General features: G+C 33.3%; 1 protein-coding gene across 2 annotated transcripts in view; it reads right to left on the bottom strand.

The window, feature by feature from the left end:
* Positions 1-12,334, bottom strand: part of Alp6 (Alkaline phosphatase 6) — a 125,361-nt gene extending 113,027 nt beyond the window's left edge. The window contains exons 1-2 of one of the 2 annotated variants that reach the window (XM_073991761.1): positions 10,561-11,010; positions 10,151-10,272 (exon numbers count right to left, since the gene is read on the bottom strand). The gene's annotated coding sequence lies outside the window, so the exon portion shown is untranslated. Of the gene's footprint in view, positions 1-10,150 lie in introns of both variants that reach the window. The other variant, XM_073991760.1, reaches the window with a different exon arrangement.
* Between the last annotated feature and the right edge of the window lie 890 nt (positions 12,335-13,224).

Raw genomic sequence — 13,224 nt, forward strand, 5'->3', positions numbered from 1 at the left:
ATGTACAGTGACTGCCCCTGAAAATGATGCAAGCTGAAATAAAAAATGTAAACGTTGACAACATGGAAACGAGTTGAGATTTTTTAACAATTCAAAAACAATTTTGTAGGCTGAAAAGTTGTCTTTAAGATGGCGTACAATAATCCGTTTACTGTACCTTTATACTAAAATTTTACCGGAAAACAAAGAAATGGACATTTTTAAATTGAGCATGGAAAATGATGCACCAAAATAATCGATTAATAATTTCCAAATTTTTCGCTTTTTATGCCATTTTAGTAATCAGAATGGTAAAATAATTGGTTTCCTATCGTTTTCAGTAGTTTTCACATTGATTCCGATAGAAAAAATGATGTTCCTGATGTTATTTTTCCATGATTGTAACTAACCCTTTCGGTGCTTCTTTTTTGTTTTTGATCTGAAAAATACATATATTTTTCCAATTTTATATATACTTAAGCCCACTATATGAATAATCAAAACTAATTTTTTAACATTTTGTTTGGAAAAGTGGTTTTTTGACACTATGTCATATGGCATAGAATGTATTTAAAGGAAAAAAAAACAAAAATAAAATATTCAAGTTTTTAATTAAATTTCATCTTATAGAAGACTGGGAGGCCTTATAGAAGAGGTCTTCTTATAGAAGAGCAGGACGTCTTCTCATAAAAGAGCAGAAGGTCATCTCATAGAAGGGCAGGATGTCTTCTCCTGGAAGAGCAAAAGGTCGTCTCATAGAAGGACAGGATGTTTTCACATAGAAGAGCAGGACGTTTGCATATAGAAGGGCAGGAGGTCTTCTCATAGAAGAGCAGGAGGTCTTCTCATAGAAGAGCAGGAGGTCTTCTTATAGTAGAGCAAGAGGTCTTCTTATAGTAGAGCAGGATTTCCTCTTCTTAAAGAACAGGACGTCTTTTCATATAAGAGCGGGACGTTTGCATATAGAAGCGCAGGAGGTCTTCTTATAGAAGAGAAGGAGGACTTTTTATACAAGAGCAGGAGGTCCGCTCATAGAAGAGCAGGGCGTCTTCTCGTAGAAGAGAAGGACGTTTGCATATAGAAGGGCAGGAGGTATTCTTATAGAAGAGAAGGAGGTCTTCTTATATAAGAGCAGGAGGTCTGCTCATAGAAGAGCAGGACGTCTTCTCATAGAAGAGCAGGAGACCTTCTTATAAAAAACCAGATGGTCTTCTCATAGAAGAGCAGGAGACCTTCTTATAAAAAACCAGATGGTCTTCTCATAAAAGCAGGGGCCCTTCTTATAGATAAGCATAAGATCTTCTCATTGAAGACCAGGAGGTCTACTTATAGAAGACATGAAGGTCTTTCATAGAATATCTGGAGGTCTACTATTAGAAGATTTGGGGGTCCTCACATAGAAGGTCTTCTTATAGAATATCTGGAGGTCTTCTTTTAGAACATTTAAAGCCTCTTATAGAAGACCTAGGGTCTTCTTATAGAAAACCTAGGGTCTTATTATAGAAAAGCTAGAGTCTTCTTATAGAAAACCTAGGATCTTCTTATGGAAGATTTGAGGCCTTCTTATAGAAAAACGGGAGGACTTCTTATAGAAGACCTGAATGTCTTCATATAGCAGATCTGAAGGACTTCTTAAAGAACACCTGAATGTCATCCTATAAAAGGGCTAGAGGTCAGCTTGTAGAAGAAGTGGGGGCCATCTTATATAATATCTGGAGGAGTTATTTTAGAAAATCTGCAAGAATTGTTATACATCATCTGGAGGTTTTCCTATGGTGGATCTGGAGGTTTCCTTATAGAAGACCTGGAGGTCTACTTATACAAGATCTGGAGATATTCTTATAGAAGATCTAGGGGTTTTACAATAGAAGATCTGGGAGTCAAACAAAGTGAAACATTTCTGTTGGGAAAAATCTATGCCATATGGCATAGTATGAAATATAAAAAATCTGGCAGCTCCATTGAACTATATTTCGGATCTTTTTTTCGTTTTGATTATTAAGGCAATGATTATATACTAAATTAAATACAAAAAATTAACAAAAAAAAAATAGTTTTGTTAATAAAATATATAAAATTATAAGATGTATTTTCATGCAAATTTTAAATCGAACGAGGAGCGCTTGCTCTTTGAGACATAACAATGTATAGGCTCCACCAATCAAAAATTTTTTTCGAATTATTTTTAGATAACACTTCAGGGAAAAATACAAAATTATTAAAAAAAAGAGTGCCCATAAGTATTTTGCCTTAAAACAGGCTTCAAAAACTGGTTATGCCATATGGCATAGAATCACCGAAAGGGTTAATGTCCTTTTGTCATTAAGGGTTATGTCCAGAATACGTACAAACAATCTAATGAGGTATAAATTAGGGCATAGAAAAAATTTTATGCACTTTTCTTTAAAAAAAAAAATTAAGAATATTTCTGAAAACTATTTTCACAGAAAAGTGCAAAAAATGTTGTTCTATGCCCCGATTTTTACCTCTATCAGGCAACGCCGTTAAAGACTAGTATAATCTAGGACAAGCCTGGGGCCTAATTCTCGCATCGATCTCGATCGATATTTTCAGTATTTAGATTACGGCATACGTTGTCGAATACCCTTCCGAGTGGAATCTTGCGAGATTTTGCCCGCCACACATCTGCTGCCAAAATGATAATTTTTGTGGCATAAAACGAACATTTTGCAATAAAACTAATCATAATCACATACTAAAGACTTTTTCCAATAAAATGAGTAAAAAAAAACTAAACAAAAAGGGACAGTTTCTTAAAAATTAAATTTTCCAATGCCGGAATGCGATTTATATATTTTTACATAGTGGAATTTATTTCGGGTCACTATTACTTTTAATTTTTCACAATTTTCTATTAGTAGTAGTATGTTTTTTATTTACATTCTTAAAAGATGTACATTTTCTTTATATATGTAAATCAATATATATAAGTAACAAGTATATAAATAAAAATTGTGTTTGTGTAATTGAGGCACTGACTTTTTGTCCTCTGCCTGTTATCTGGTAAATTAAATCAATGAGTTTTTGGAAAATAATTTGAAAAGAAAATTGAATTGATTTATGTACAAGTTAAATTCACTTATTAATTGATTTTTGTATTGTGTACAACATCTTATAAATCTTGATAGCTGATTCCAGTTTATAGTATGTCCATTTAATGTATTTATCAACTCTTCTACATGTAGCAACACCTTTTGGAAGAACTAATTCTAAATTCCTTCAATGATGGACAACGATATAAAAAATGTTAAAGAGTTTCTATTTCCATCGTATTGCAAAGTGAGCATATGGGGTTTCTATTTGGTTCATATTTATTAAAGTTGAGTTTAAGCATATCACTTCTGGCTTTAAATATCCACATTGGTTCTTGTGGTGTTGTTTGTGATGTTAGGTACATCTGACCTACGGTTGGATCCAGCTTATTGTAGAACCGACTTGTTTGAGTGGCTTTATTTATGTTATTAATCCAATATTTTGATATTAATGTCTCTATGAGCAAGTCTTTTTTGTCAATGATTTGGCTCTTAGTGTTATTTGTATCAAACGGTTCAATATAGTTCTCACTAAGGAGTTTATTAACTACTTTCGCCCACTATATTTGATTTTGTACAATTTTGTTTGCCAGCTTTTTAGGTAATCGATTATCGCCATAGTCGAATAGTACACGAGTTATATATTTCAGATGTGTATTTAATGCGCTAATATGGTCATTCTCCGTTCCTGTTTCCAATCTCAGGATATACGTTGGTGTAAAGTTTGGTAGTCTGAGAACTTTTTATCCAAAATTAAACCTCTAATTTGTCTATTTCTTCAAAAACTTCATATCCCCATATCTGTGCTCCGTATTACTGTATGGATGTACATACTGCTAGAAACAGTTTCCACTTAGATGTAATGGAAATGTTCTCTTTATTGAGGAAACATTTCCATGTAGAATTGATGCTGGTTTTCGATAAATTGTTTCTTTTCTGAATATGTTTTTTGAATGAAAAAGAGGGAGTTAGGAGCATTCTGACGTAGGCAATTTCTGCTGTAACCTCTGAGTTGATTTTTGTAGTACCACTTTTAATTTTTTGAAATTCTTCCTCCTTTTCGGAATACCATTACCTTGGATTTGTCCAAATTTACTGTCATATTCCATGTATCACAGTACTTTTCTAACTAACTTATCATCTTCTGTAATATGACTACATTATTGGAAATAATTACTATATCGTCGACATAAAGCAATATTCGTATATTAAGCTCGCTGAGCTCGTATAGGTCATCCAGGTATATTGCGAATAGCAACGGTGACAACAGACAACCCTGTTTTACACCAGCTGACGTAGAAAACTGTTGGGAGAGCTCTTTACCAGTCCATACCATGAAATTCGTGTTCATGTACATATTCTCTATGAATTGTAACATTTTGGTTCAGACTCCTATGTTATTCAGCTTATACATGAGGGAAATGAATGACAGAAGTGAGATTAAATATGTTGTCACATGTGGAATAATTTTTTCTGAACCCAGATTGATACTCATTTAATTTATTGTGTTTTTCCACCAATTTTGATAATCGTTCCGTCAAAATCCCCTTCTGTATCTTCGGTAAGCAGTTCATAAATGAAATGCCCCTATAATTAGATGCCTGTGTGTTGTCTCCTTTTTGGAATATAGGTGTTGACGAATGATGTATCTATTGGAAAGATAGAAAACAAGCGGAAAGCTTGTATACATATCGTTGCAAGATTTTACTATTTCATGTAAGAGTATTTCCGGAGCACATTTGAAGAATCATATTTTACTTCAATGAAGGTAATTTGTTTGTCTAAATCTTCATCTACCAGACACATATCTGGAGATATTTTTGGCTGATTAAGTAGGTGTTCGAAGTATGTTTTCAGCTCATTTGTATATCCGTATTTCTTTAGCAAGTTTCCACCGACCTTTGCTATCTTGAATGATATCTAATTTTTTTATCTAAAGCAACGTAATTCTCCTGTTTCGTCTTGTGGCATATCTCTTTATAAAGTCGATTACTTTCATTGTATTTCACCTTGTTTTCATTTGTACCATGCTTTCTAAATTCATTAAGACATTTAAAGGATTTTTCCTCGCATTGTAGCATTTGACGTTAAACCATCTTTCTTTTTTCAAATACTGGGGAATTCCCAAAGCTATGTTTCAATGCTTTTTCTATTATATTGGCTATATTGGGGAAACTTAAGACACCATGTATGTTTTTTCGTTCTAGTAATTCCGTCACTTTAGAATTGTATTCATGTTATTTGTTCATGTTCCATTTTAGTTTTGGGAGGAGAGAGTTTGTATTATATGTTTTATTGTTTTTTTTGGCTTTGAAGGGCAATATTACCGGCATGTGGTCAGACCAGATCTCATTATCAACTGTAAACTTATGTATATGAGTAAGTATATTCTGTGAAACTGCACATATATCATTAACAGATGTTCCCATTGAACTAACAAACTTGAATTCTCCATATTCGTCTCCTTTTGTCATTCCATTTGCTATTACCAGTCATGACAAAAATCAATGAAATTTTTCCCCTCGGATTTGTTTGTGTATTCTTTGACTTTCTTTCATTCAACCATGCGAAAAACATTGATCTATGCACCTCTCCAATTTCTACCTGCATTTGTCCAATTCGGATGTTTAGATCACCGATTATTATCGGATTTCAATATCATTTTCTTTTAGAAATACATCAAGTTTTTCAAAGTCTATTGATGATAAAGCTGTTTTCCATTTCTATGTGAATGTAGTTTACGCCAGATTTGTTTTCATATGTGAGAATACCGCCGATCCCTTTTACAAAGCGACTGTTTCTTTTTGCTGGTTGCCAGTATAAAGTGAATCCATTAAAATATTTGTGGAACATCTCAAATTTTTCTCTGCATATATGAGTTTCTAATAAAGCAATTATATCAAATTCAGTTATGTATTTAAAGAATTTTGGAAGTAACATTTTATTTTCGAAGCCATGAACATTGTATGAAAGAATTTTTAATATATGATCTTCATGTAAAGGTTTGCTTCTACATACATTGCTACAAATTAGTTTTTCGGGCTGATATTGTTTATCAAATAGATTTTAGTTGCATTAGCACCTTTCGGTCTTGCTGTTTTTCTTCGCTCAAGTCTCGTTCTAATTTAATGTTAGTTCCCGCTAGATGTTTAGCATTTTTGAAAATTATCGTAACCATATCTTTGTCTTGCATTTCGGCTACTGCACCTATCTTTCCATTACTTTTATATATTATTCTCGCAGTCTTGACTTTCACATTGCTCAGCTTAAGTAAATTTTTACATATGTATGTCCTCTACAGCTTTCTTTGGGAAGCCTTTATCGGCAGCGCTTTTGCACTTACTTTGTTCAATCAGAAATCTAATTTTGTTTCATGATCTCTACAGTGTTCCGCTTTTAGACTATCGATATCATGTCGTAATGCCCGATTTTCCGTCTTCAATTCTTCGCATTTTTTACCGATATTTGAAACGTGGGTTTTTATGTTTTCTTTAGTGTCTTTAGTGGAAACGTTTTTCAATTTGTCTTCCCTTATTGACTCCATGGATTTTTGTATCATCATCATTAAATCAGATACTTCTACATTTCCAACTAATTTTTTCGATGAACACGGCATTTCATCCGGTGAGGTTTCTGTCAATGTTCTTTTTGCAGATTGGAATGTTAAAATTGGTTTCGAAGTGAGTGGTGTTTGCGACATCCTGAACAATCCTTATTTTTGTTAGTTTGGTGATGGCAATGCTTTTTTAACTGCAATAGTCTAACCGTGAGATGGTACTGCTTACAAAAATTTTTTTGGATGGCAACACCGCAGACTAAATGGCTGATCAGCTGTGAGCTGTTGTTGAGATTTTCTATTACTTTATACAATTTTCGTGTTTTCATTTAATTTTACGAGAAACTTGCCCACAACATCTTTTTTTGTAATATTTTATGTTTGCTACATATGTATATGTTTCACCGTTCGATATCCGTATGTATCGATAACTTTTTTAAATAATTTCGATCGTATAAGGCAATCCAAAAATTTCGATCGTTCGTAATTTGTCTTCGAACAAAAACTCGATCGATAACGGATGCGAGATTAGGTCCCAGGCCTGGCTGTTTTCCTATAAACAGCATATACTTCCTTCAAAAAAGCTATATATCGTTGCAATACATATCACAAGGACTATCTCTGTTACAAATTTCGATCTGAAAGGAACGAATAAACTATATTTATGCCGAACTTTCAAGGCACATACCTCGGGAGCTTTACATTTCCCAGAAGAAAATTATATATCGTTGAAATCAGTACAACAAAATACTACCTGTGGTAAAATTTTTTTCTGAGAATGGTAGCCAAAGTCCCGGTTCACACTAGCGTGAATTTCATTAAAAAAAATTCATGAAATTAGGCGTTCCTAGGTCGAATTCACCACTACAACAATACTATGATTTTACGCTACTATGGAACTCGATCGAGAAACGCATAATTTTATGAAATTTACGCTAGTGTGGACCGGGACAAAGGAAAGTAGTTGCTTTGAATGTCTCATAGAATGTTTACATTAGAGCTTCTTGCCGTATGTATAGGCTTTAGAATTGACAATTTAAATCAACTAGATTTTACTTAAGCCAGTACAATGTAAACGTCCTATTACATGGCGGCTCGCTCATGCAAGGGAAAAAAAATAACCAAAAGGCACAACTTAGAGCGGTGCCTTTATGTCATGTTTACATTAGAGCTTTTGGATGGGTTAACCTTCTTCATGAGGGTTTATTGAACGTATACGCAAGGAAATTGACATTCGAAATCAGTGGGAGCTTTACATTTCCCAGAAGAAAATTATATATTGTTGAAATCAGTACAACAAAATACTACATGTGGTAAAATTTTTTTCTGAGAATGGTAGCCAGCCAAAGTCCCGGTTCACACTAGCGTGAATTTCATTAAAAAAGTCGTGGAATTAGGTGTTCCTAGGTCGAATTCCCCACTACAGCAATTTTATGATTTTACGCTACTATGAAAATCGATCGAGAAACGCATAATTTCATGAATTTTTTTTAATGAAATTTACGCTATTGTGGACCGGGACAAAGGAAAGAAGTTCCGTTGAAAGTCTTATAGAATGTTTACATTAGAGCTTTTTGCCGTGTGTATAGGCTTTAGAATTGACAATTTAAATCAACAAGATTTTACTAAAGCCAGTACAATGTCAACGTACTATTACATCGCGGCTCAATGTCCATGCTAGGAAAAAAAATAACCAAAAGGCACGAATTAGAGCGGTGCCTTTATGTCATGTTTACATTAGAGCTTTTGGATCTAATCCTTCTTCATGAGTATTTATTTAACATATACCCAAGAAAATTGACATTCGAAATCGGTGGGTTTATTAAATCCAGTTATATGTAAACGTGCTATCAGATTCGAAGGCTTATGCTTGGTTTACATTTACGCAATCCACTCGATTTCAGCTGTCAATTACGTTGTTTAAACGTCAAATGAAATCAAATGGATTTCAAATGAGTTTCCATTTGACGTATACGCAAACGAATTGACAGTTGAAATCGAGTGGATTGCGTAAATGTAAACCAAGCATTAGAATTATTTCCAATTTATCTGCAATTGTTTTTCTTTTGGGTTTAAATGTCGTTTAGGGGCAACACTCGGATCGGGCTGAAATTTTTAAGGTCGATAGCCCTTGGCATCCTGAATACAACGATATATAGTTTTTACCATAATTTTAAAATGTCAATACCCATATCTCGGGAAGTGTGGACTTCCCCCTGAAATTATATATTGTTGTGTTCAGGGTCCTTAGGGATACCTATGGTAAAAATTTCGGACCGATCCAAGATGTGCCCCTAAACGACACTTGTTCCTTTTTTTTCGTGTAAATCTAATCAAAATTGACCACTCTAAAAGTGTTGCTTTATTTCAGATATCATACAATTCATATGATAGCAGTTCCCATTGGTTTTTTTGTTGTTTTTTTTTTTTGCTAATTTTACCACTTTTCCCATTTTAAAAATTCTTTGGAACAAAGTTTATAAAAAATTTCAATTCTATAATCAGTTTATCCATCCCTGATGTGGGTTGTGAGAAAAACACAAGAAAATATGATGATCACACACAGAAAATGTGTTCTCCTGCTCAGCGTTGCCAGTATTTTTTAGCCTCTTTTCCCCAACTTGTCCAAAACTTTTCCCCAAAATTCCCCAGATTTTATTGAATTTCCTCAAAAAAATCCCCAAAAATTTTTTAACAAATAATTACAAAAAAATCAAAAGTAGTTTTATTTTACTATTGAAATTCATATCATTAAACTTGTAAAGTATTCTCTACACATATACATATATGCATTTAACTAACGATATTGAAAACTTCAATTTCAAGTGATTCAGAATCATTAGTCTCATTGGATTTATGTGAATTTTTATAATGAAGGAGGTGTAACATTTCTTTAGGTGGGTCAAAATTTCTACAACAAATGGACTTGTTAGAAAATTTATTATTTATTCAAGTAACTCGTTCTGCATTTTATTTCTGAATATGGTTCAAAATAGAAGACTCTTTCTACTTAATAATTACTTTTTAGAACGGAAAGCATATTTAATACCATCTCCAATTTACGAATGATAACTTTCTCCATTGCGATTCGTAAACATCCGTGGAGATTTTTGTGTGGACAACTGGTTCTAAATAGATTCGTATATAGCTAAAATTGTGTTGACCCAGTAAATTGCTGAAAATATTGGGGTAAAATTGCTTGTAAATTTAAGAAATTGCATATTTGTAGGCATCGGTTTCAGCATTTGTATTAACAGCGTTTAAGATATTCAGCACTGGTCTTTATTAACTTTTATAATTGTTTACTCAAAAAAGTACAAGTCAAAATTAAAGCCTAGATCCGTGGCTTCTCATGGTAAATATGCCGAGTCGTTTTCGATCGATTCCACTATTTTTTCAATATCTTTTTAATTTTTGTTATAAATGGTTTCAATATTCGAGTGCACAGTGAAAAATGTATACATATTAGCAAAGTGCATCGGTTTAAGGCCCGTTCTTACATACTTGCTTTAAAATGCTTTTTTGTTACTTTAAGAAAAATAAGGAATAAAGTTCGATTTACCAGGGATTTGTTTTTACATTCTCCATTCCATTTCAAGCAAAACAGCCTGTATACATCAAATTTACTCAAATCGGATTGGTTGATTTGAATTTGCTCTCACATTTTTCTTGTTTTTGGGCGCACTTTAAATTTTAAAAGGAACACAAAGTTAATTTTAATTTATTTGACACTTATTATTAAAGCTAACATGTAGGAATAAAAAACGGGATATCTGTCCGATATTGGCCAACATTTAACTACAAAAAGGATATAATAACGGGCCTAAGCATATTTATCTCTTTTATAATTGGAGCCATGAATGTTAAATAAAGTTTAGTTTCATCATTGCCCATCAATCCAGAAATCATTTCTGCAGTTAAGTCCACTTCAGCCATAGAAATGTTGGAAAATGTTATTTCAATTCAACCCACTGTTCTAGTACGCTGTCAGTCGTCGAACCGCATGATAACACTTCAAATCTGTCATAAATTATTACAGATGCGACCAGTTAGTATATGATGCATGTTATTTGTGCATCACGCGTGCTCTACTACTAGTCACGTACTGAAATTAAAAAGATCAGATAATCTGAAGTAATTAGTCAAAAATTAAATTCCCCAAAAATCCCCAAATATTTTTCAGATTTCCTCAACATTTTCCCAATTCCCCAAGTCGAAATTTTTTTCCCCATTTCAAATAAAAATTCCCCAATTTGGGGAAAAATCTCCAATACTGACAACGCTGCTCCTGCTCGCTCCTTCTCTCACAGTTTACTGAGTGAGTACACACGATAAAAATAACCCCAAAACAACGAAGCATGGATGGAAAATGGATGTTGTGAGCTTTCCTACGAAGGTTGTTACGTTTTGGAATTTCTATTTGTTTTCCACACACGCGAAATTATTACGTCATAAATAAAATATTTTTATTTTATAATTTCTTTTTTCTAATTTCTTCACGTCTTCCTTTTTTGTTCGTATTTTACACACATACACAAATATTTTTTGGGCCACCAATTGATGAGACACCCGCAATTTTTTATAGGAGAGAGAAAAAGACTGACTTGTAGTGACTTTTTTCCTTTGAAAGTTTTTTTTTTGGTGGAAAAAAGCTATTAAAAAGCACAGTGAGTCCCTATCTCGCTCCCACATATGTTGCAGGCGATGGAAAAAAATGGTGGAAGAGGATTATGGAGGTCCGAAATTTTATATTTTTACACTTTATTTTATAGTGTTTTTCACTTCCGCGAAATTATGATTTTTTCGGGGCACTTTTTAGAGATTTTTTCTATTTAACGATGATTTGCAAACGAACTATTTTTATTTTATGCGAACACGGCCATACGAATTTCTTGTTTCGTTTTTGCTTTTTTCAACACCGCGAACAACGTGATCTTTAGCTAACGTATGTTATAACTAAACGCAACAAAGTTTTTCAACGTATTAAAAACGCGACACACAAAAATTGTACGAGCGTGCACTCACACACATTCGTATTTATATACATATTCACACCAACACTGGGGAAAAACCAAAGCCAACGCTTTGCGCCGTTGTGTGCTTACCCCACACCACCAATGCGACAACGACGTCGACCTAAAAAGTTGAGTGATATTGTTTTTGTTGTTATTTGGTTATATGGGAACAAAACTCGTCATGATCGACCACCGTCATAGCAACAGAGCACACCAAACTACACTACAACCACACTACTTCTGTTATAAAAATGAGGACAGTCATTTTCATCATCATCATTGGCAGCAGCAACAACAAAAATAACAAGCAGCAGAGGCAGCATTAGAATAAGCTAAAGTGTTAAGGCCCCGTCCGTCGTGTGTTATGGTGGTTGTTGCTGTGTTTTACTTGTTCTCATCTAACCTCTCAATGCAAAGAGAAAACAAACAACACACAGGGGAGTTTCTTGTCGACCCCAACCAAAAGTAACAACAACAAATGTAGTCAAGCAAGTTTGTTAGAAATAAAAAGCGCGCGCCTTTACAAACATGCACACACACGCACACAAAACTTAACTCACAGATGTGCTGCTGAGAGATGGAGAACAGTTGTTGTGACACATAATTGGGAACAGTTATTGCAGTGAATTTATTTTCCCCTCCAAAAAAAGAAAATGAAGAGAGTATGTCAAAAATCTCTTCTCTACCCATTTTTCCCCTGACCATTGTATGCTCTTCTGAGGAAAATTTTTCTACATTATGGAATTTACGAATTTACACAAAAACACTGATGATTTCATATTGTTGTTTTTTTCTTTTCTTCTTTATAACGAGGCCAGTTGAAAGGAGAAAAGCTTTGTTAAAACAACCCACTAAAAAAGCTTTTAGTAGAAAACAAATTTGTAGATAACCACCATTATTTCTAGTTTTTTTCTGCTTCTTCTTCTATCAAATAATAAAAAACTAAATGTTGTGAGAGGGAGGAGAAAACGTAAGGAGTGAGAGAGAGGGTGAGTGGTAATGGGTTGAAAAGTGTGTCGTAAGAGCTCGATATTGTTTGAATTTATTTTTCGTTGAATTGCTTGCTATGAAGTCATCATTAATACGGGCCATAAAGTGTTAAGTAAATTTGTTTTTTTTTATGCATTGTGTGTGTATGCAGAGGTATCTGTGTAGCGTATGTGTACTGTTGATATGTGTAGTTTTATTTTTTTTGGTTAGAATGAATATTTTTGGAGGGAAAATTTTTGGATTTCTCTTTTTTCTTTTGTCTGATTAGATTAAGGCACAGTGGGATTCTTACAGAAAAATGTAAATGGAATAATTATGTTAAAATAGTAAGTAAATATAAAAAAGAGGGAAAGTGTGGTATTTTAATAAAAAAATTGAGATTAATCAATAGCCACAGCAAAAGGATAGTGTTGTGATGTTGATAATATTTTAATAATTTAATATTTTCGTAATAACAAAGGGCTTATTTAAGCAAATTCGAATAATTTTCAAATTAATGTAAAAAGTTTAAAATATTGTTTGAAAAAGTCATAAAAAAACTGTGGACGCTCGCAAAAAATTGTATTCTTCAAAACAAAAATAAATAAATATAAATGTTTAATAATTTACTTTTATTTTTTTTTTTAAATTA

Source organism: Musca autumnalis, unplaced genomic scaffold, assembly GCF_047663935.1.
Source record: "Musca autumnalis isolate F117 unplaced genomic scaffold, ASM4766393v1 scaffold_5, whole genome shotgun sequence".
Lineage (NCBI taxonomy): Eukaryota > Metazoa > Arthropoda > Insecta > Diptera > Muscidae > Musca > Musca autumnalis.